Here is a 7,424-nt window from a genome sequence, read left to right on the forward strand (position 1 = left end):
TTTCTATTATTTTGATTTGGAGTCAGGAGAGTGTAGCATATAGTTTTATACTACTGGTAAAGAGGGGTAAACCCAAAAACTAAGGAAAGATAGTTTTCTTGCACTTGCCGTCTTTTATTGCTATTTTTATTTTGGTTAGTTTGAAATTTTCAAAAGGATTACATCGGACGGTCTATAGCGTTCCTTGATCGATGCTCCACGCTTGTTTTAACATTTGTTTACCATTATCTTGATTCGTACAGGAAAAATCCAAGAAGAATCATAATAACAATAGAATCTTTTTTAATGGATTCATATCTTTTATGGTAGTTTGTACTAGCTTAGCTCATAAGTTCATAAAAAATGGTTTATTTAAAGTTTCGACGAAAAGTTGAGGATGATTCTGGCGAAAAACGGTTAATCTATTTAACAATGGGGGCACACAACCGATTTAGACATGTATAGTTGTATACTATATACAATGTATACTAAATCCTGTATATATTCATTTTTAAACTACATATCTAAAATATTTAAAAAGACAGCCAAAATATACATATATAGTATGTTAATTCCATAAATATGATGTCTTAACCGTGATATCTCGAAAATCGGCTAAATTTTATTCTATGACATAAGAATAATATGTACTAATTTTTATTAAAAATATTCAAAAATAGTAATATTGTGACAAAATCTTAAATAAGCGGGATCCGAGTGAGCAGTATTCACTAAATGAGAGGAAGTATTTGTTGTAGTTAGTTTGGGCAAATTCTTCAATCGTTTTAGGGTGTGACCGGTGTGACCGCAACGGTCGCAGTTGCGGTTGCAGACCACTGCGGTTACGGGAGTTTGCGGATGTGAGTGGTTGCAGTTTTAAGAAATTTGTACAACTGGTACTGCGGTTAGAAATTGGTGCGTTTGCGGGATACTTATGACTGGTTAACCACCAAATACAATAGCGGTTAAATAATAAATTAACAATATTTACATTTTAAATAATTATAAAAATAGGGCAATTCTACTAAATAGACTATTTTCAAGTTTTAGTCGCAAAAATAGGCCACAAAGAGAAAAATGACCAAAATATTTCATTTAATAGGTAAAATGACAATAATACCCTAGATATATAAAAAAATAAAAAAAATAATTTTTTTTTATTTTTTTTACAGTTTTAGATAATATGTTTTCAAATTCAAACTTTTTTATAAAATTTGTTTTTTTGAATTTTTTTTTTTCGATTTTTTTTTTATTTCTTTTTCAAATTTTCTTTTTGTAATTCGAAAATTATTTTTTAAACTATTTTAAAAATTTTTATTTTCAAATTTTTAATATTTTTTTTATTTTATAAAATTTTAAACCTCAATTCCAAATCCCCACCCCTTAACTCTAAACCCTAAGGTTTGGATTAGTTAACCCTAGTGGTATAAATGTATATTTACCTCTTTAATGAAACATTTTGGTCATTTTGGTCTTTTGAGTCTATATTTGTGATAAAAAATTTTTAGTGATATCCTAGGGTATTTCTCATAAAAATATCAAGCATCATAATATTATAATAAATATAAAAATTATATTTATAAAATTATATTTTTAATTTTTTTACAATGAAATTATTTTTATTTTAACATTTTATAATATATATATTTTAGTATTTTTATTATTTTAATTAAAAAAGTTATTTTATATTTATTTTTGTATTTATATTGTTTAAAAAAAAATTTATCCTCCCACGGCCGTCCGCAACCGCAAACGCTAGCTGAAACCATCTTTTAAATTTAAGAGGTTCAGAGCAGTTTGAAGCGGTTTAGAGCGTTTGAGTGATTGTTGCAAAACGCTAACAACCGCTATAAACCACAAAAGTTGCGTTTGCGGATGGTAGCGAGAATGCCCTTAATTTTCTGTTAATGTTATCATAAGTTTATAAAGTAGTTCCCAAAACTTCTAAACACATATGTGTACGATGATGAAACATCTGAACTCTTTGGTATTCGAAGGGTCACATTATGTTTCCTATAAATAAATACACATAAATAATACAAGTGAGGACATGTCCGGAGTTTTTAATGAGGAAGCATTAAAAGCTGAAATTTAGTATATTTATACTATGTAATTTCGAATTGAAAATTCATGATCACTATGGATGATTGATCATGTCCATATTATTTTTTGTAACTATTACATCACTAGTATTATAATGATTAATCAGACGGTGGTGGTTTAATGATGACGTATATTATGATTAAAAAGACAATATGTTTACAGTATTTATTTTGTTTTAACGAGAACTAGATTTTGATCCGCGCTTAAAAGCGCGAGATTTTTTTTATTGATAAACTTATTGTTTGTTAGTTCACTAATATGTTTAAAGCTACGGGTTCGGTTTCAATTCAGTTTTTTTTAAGGTTTTAGTTCGGTTTCGATTCGATTTTTGATTTTTGATTTTTTTATTCAAGAAATATAACTGTTTAGTTATTTATAAGTTTGAGTTTGGTTTCAGTTTAATTGTTTTGGTTTTTAGTTTGTTTTAGATACCAATTTTAAAAACCTGTTAAAATCTTGAGTTCAATTCGGTTCTGGTTTGGTTCTCGCTTTAAGCATAATCTTAAATAATTCAGGTAAAAGTCATATTTTTATTTTTGGATGAAATATCAGATAATTCAGATAAATTTAAATATTTCTTATAAGAATATTTGAGTGATTCAGTTTTTTCAAGTAATTTACAAGTATTAAAAATATAGTCAAGTACTTGATTACTAAGTACTTGATCGGATCAAGTACAAGTACAAGCCAAAAATTCTAATACTCGCACAAGGCAAATCAAGTAGCGAATATGGCAAAAATACCAAGTACCCGGCTTGCGCCCAGGCCTTTGGATGGAGGTAACTGGCAATTTTGTATGACCTTTCTGATAGTTTTCCTCCTTCAATTATTATTTTTAGTTCTTGTCTGTAGTTTAGATAAACAGAACTTTGGGCTTCTCTCTCTTCTTTAGAGAGAGATAAAATCTCTCTTACCCTTTTATCAAATACAAAACCCTTCAGAGGGGGAGAGATAAAGCCGATTCTTTTGTTTGTAATATAGTTTCGATCGCTTAATCGATTTTGATTTCCGGTTGCGGATTTTCTCTTCGGTTAGCAGAATTTTGTTGTGTTTCAAGTCAAACTAAAGCTGTTCTTGAACTTCTAACCTTACAAAATTCCCTCTTGCTAGATTCTTCTCCCTGGTTGGTTGGTGGAGACTTTAACGAGATCACTCACCCAGCAGAGCACTCTGCATCCACTGTCACTTCATTCACTCCCCACATCGTTGAGTTCAACACCTGTCTCAGTCAACTTGAAATCAGAGACCTGAGGTTCCATGGTCCGAGATTCACTTGGTCGAACAAGTGCTCTGAAAACCCCATTGCAAAGAAAATTGATCGAGCCTTGATCAACGAGCACTGGCTTGACCTCTACCCCAACAGCCTAGCTAAATTCCTACCTCCTGAATTTTCTGATCACTCACCCTGTTGCATTATCCTTGACAGCCCTCTCCCCCTAGCCGGAACCAAACCCTTCAAAATTTTCAACTACCTGACCTCTCATCCTGACTTCCTCTCCCTGGTGGCTGAGTTTTGGACTTGCACTGAAACTGAAATTCACACTCTTGCTTTGTTGAGTACTAAACATAAAGAGTTAAAGAGAGAGTTAAAGAGATTAAATAAAGAAAACTTCTCAGAGATTCAAAAAAGAGTGATTGAAACTAACAGTTTGTTTACCCATGCGCAGGTTTTATCTCTTCAACAACCAACATGTCCCAACTTTGCTGCAGAAAAAGAGCTGCGAGACAAATTGAACATGCTCAGAAGAGTGGAAGAAGAATATTTCAAACAACTATCTAGAATCAACTGGCTAAAGTGCGGAGATCTTAATACCAGCTACTTTCAGAAAGTAGCAAAGGCTAGGAAAGCTTACAATACGATCACCATCCTCATCGGTATGAATGGTTTTGAAGCCACTTCTCCAAAGGACATCGGCAACATCGCACTATCTCATTTCCAAAGCATTCTTGGGCCTCCAACTCACAAAACATCACCAGTTTTGATTTCACAGGTTGTTGACATGATTCGCACGGACAAGTTCTTTATCTCTCCAGCGCAGTCTGCTCAGCTTTCCTCGATTCCTTCTCCTGCAGACATAACAAAAACTATGTTCAAACTCAACCAGAATAAAAGTCCCGGTCCAGATGGTTTTACTTCGAGTTTCTACAAAGCAGCTTGGGGAATCTTAGGGACATAAGTAATCAATGCCATAATCGCTTTCTTTAACTCCTCTTCTCTCCCACAAGCCACAAACTCTACCATCCTTACCTTTTTACCTAAATCCTAAATGAGAAGGGTTCCTTGAATTATAGTTTCTTACTGGTTTGAACGATAAACAATGGAATATGCCTTGCTATAATTAAAATGGCATCATTCTGTCCACACGATTTTAGTTTTTGATTCCATTTGCTATCAGAAAATTAAGATAAAAAACATTTGTTGTAGACTGTAGTTCCGTTAGTATAAAACTATAAGTTATATTAATATATGCCTTATTGTAGACTGTTGTGGAATGTCGGAGGTATTAATGAAACTGACAAGCATAGTAATTTTCGAAGGTGGATATATAACCACCATATTAGTGTAGGCGCCCTTTTATAAACCCACCTTAAAGAACCCTCTATGATCCCAGTCATCAACTCCCTCAGTCCTGGCTGGAACTTCTACTCTGAAACTTCCACTCTAACCATCAATCTGATCACGATGGCAGGATCGTTCTCATCTGGAAACCCTCGATCAATGTCACTTTGTTACATCAGTCTCGACAATCCATGACCTGTCGAGTAGACTCTCCACCAGATGCTCTTTTCTTCTTTACTGCCATATACGCAGGAAACACTGCAGAAGAGAGGACCGACCTATGGGTTGAACTTCTAACCTTACAAAATTCCCTCTTACTAGATTCTTCTCTCTGGTTGGTTGGTGGAGGCTTTAACGAGATCACTCACCCAGCAGAGCACTATGCATCCACTGTCACTTCATTCACTCACCACATGGTTGAGTTCAACACCTGTCTCACTCAACTTGAAATCAGAGACCTGAGGTTCCATGGTCCGAGATTCACTTGGTCGAACAAGTGCTCTGAAAACCCCATTGCAAAGAAACTTGATCGAGCCTTGATCAACGAGCACTGGCTTGACCTCTACCCCAACAGCCTAGCTAAATTCCTACCTCCTGAATTTTCTGATCACTCACCCTGTTGCATTATCCTTGACAGCCCTCTCCCCCTAGCCGGAACCAAACCCTTCAAAATTTTCAACTACCTGACCTCTCATCCTGACTTCCTCTCCCTGGTGGCTGAGTTTTGGACTTGCACTGAAACTGAGATTCACACTTTTGCTTTGTTGAGTGCTAAACAGAAAGAGTTAAAGAGAGAGTTAAAGAGATTAAATAAAGAAAACTTCTCAGAGATTCAAAAAAGAGTGATTGAAACTAACAGTTTGTTTACCCATGCGCAGGTTTTATCTCTTCAACAACCAACATGTCCCAACTTTGCTGCAGAAAAAGAGCTGCGAGACAAATTGAACATGCTCAGAAGAGTGGAAGAAGAATATTTCAAACAACTATCTAGAATCAACTGGCTAAAGTGCGGAGATCTTAATACCAGCTACTTTCAGAAAGTAGCAAAGGCTAGGAAAGCTTACAATACGATCACCATCCTCATCGGTATGAATGGTTTTGAAGCCACTTCTCCAAAGGACATCGGCAACATCGCACTATCTCATTTCCAAAGCATTCTTGGGCCTCCAACTCACAAAACATCACCAGTTTCGATTTCACAGGTTGCTGACTTGATTCGCACGGACTGGTTCTCTATCTCTCCAGCACAGTCTGCTCAGCTTTCCTCGATTCCCTCTCCTGCAGACATAACAAAAACTATGTTCAGACTCAACCAGAATAAAAGTCCCGGTCCAGATGGTTTTACTTCGGGTTTCTACAAAGCATCTTGGGGAATCTTAGGGACATAAGTAATCAATGCCATAATCGCTTTCTTTAACTCCTCTTCTCTCCCACAAGCCACAAACTCTACCATCCTTACCCTTTTACCTAAATTCCCTGGAGCTACAGTTATAAAAGATTATTGACCTATTTCATGCTGCAATACCCTCTACAAAGTCATCTCTAAACTCCTAGTGGGTCGCCTAAAACCCCTTCTCCCCTCTATCATTCTACCTAACCAAACAGCTTTCATCAAAGGGCGATTACTAATGGAAAATTGCTTACTTGCGGCTGAGATAGTGTATGGTTATCATAATCAAAGAGGACAGAAGAAGCTCACCTTAAAGATTGATATAGCCAAGGGATTTGACTCAGTCAGATGGGACTTTCTCACTGCTTGCCTCCATGCGCTCAACCTTCCTGACCTGTACATTCAGTGGCTCACTTCTTGCTACTCTACTCCATCCTTCTCTGTGGGCATCAACGGGAGACTCCATGGGTTCTTCAGTGGTACTAAGGGGCTGCGCCAAGCGATCCCCTTTCACCATACCTGTTCGGAATTGTCATGAATATACTATCTCAAAAGCTAAATGAAGCAGTGCAGTCAGGCCGATTTGGTTATCATCCTAATTGCCAAGATTCAAGTCTCACACACTTATGCTTTGCCGATGATATTCTCATATTTACTGACGGTTCTTCTAACTCTGTCGAAGGAGTTCTCCAGGTCTTAGAAGAATTCAAAGCCTTCTCTGGACTAGCCATAAGTGTGGAGAAATCCTGCTTCTTTCCAAGTGGGTTAACTGAAGATGAGACGACTTCCATTGTTTCTACCACTGGCATCCCTGTTGGTTCCCTTCCCGTACGATACCTAGGCTTACCGCTTAACTCCAAGAAGCTCTCAATTGCCAATTGTGAACCACTCCTGCAACAGTCCAGATCCAAAATGAACTCATGGACATCAAAATATTTATCCTTTGCAGGCAGACAAGTGCTCATTTCTACAGTCATAACTGGCATAACGAATTTCTGGTGTGGAGCTTTTGTCTTACCAAAAGAATGTATCCACGCAATAGATAAAATGTGCAACGCATTTCTCTGGAAAGGCACCCTTGAAGGTAGATATGTTGCTAGAGTTGCCTGGGACAAAGTCACCCAGCCGAAACGTTGTGGAGGCTTAGGTCTCAGGAACCTAGAGCTCTGGATCACAACTTGTACCATCAAACTCTTATGGTTGCTCCTGTTCAGAACGGAATCAGTGTGGGTTGCTTGGATACACCAAAATGTTATAAAAGATGAAAGCATTTGGCAAATGAAACCGAAACAATCCCATACCTGGCTATTCAAGCAGATCCTTGCGATCAGGCAAACTGCAATTCAATGGGCAATAATAGATCCAGGCAATGGCATTGATGTTAGCTTCTGG

General features: G+C 36.6%; 1 long non-coding RNA gene across 1 annotated transcript; it reads right to left on the reverse strand.

The window, feature by feature from the left end:
- Positions 1-5,793: 5,793 nt before the first annotated feature.
- On the reverse strand, positions 5,794-6,690 carry LOC106305421. Its single transcript, XR_001262982.1, has 3 exons — positions 6,657-6,690; positions 6,342-6,551; positions 5,794-5,920 (listed from the first exon to the last, which is right to left on the reverse strand). It is a non-coding gene; the product is annotated as an uncharacterized LOC106305421 (long non-coding RNA).
- Positions 6,691-7,424: the final 734 nt, after the last annotated feature.

The sequence above is a fragment of the Brassica oleracea genome, chromosome C7 (genome assembly GCF_000695525.1).
Source record: "Brassica oleracea var. oleracea cultivar TO1000 chromosome C7, BOL, whole genome shotgun sequence".
Lineage (NCBI taxonomy): Eukaryota > Viridiplantae > Streptophyta > Magnoliopsida > Brassicales > Brassicaceae > Brassica > Brassica oleracea.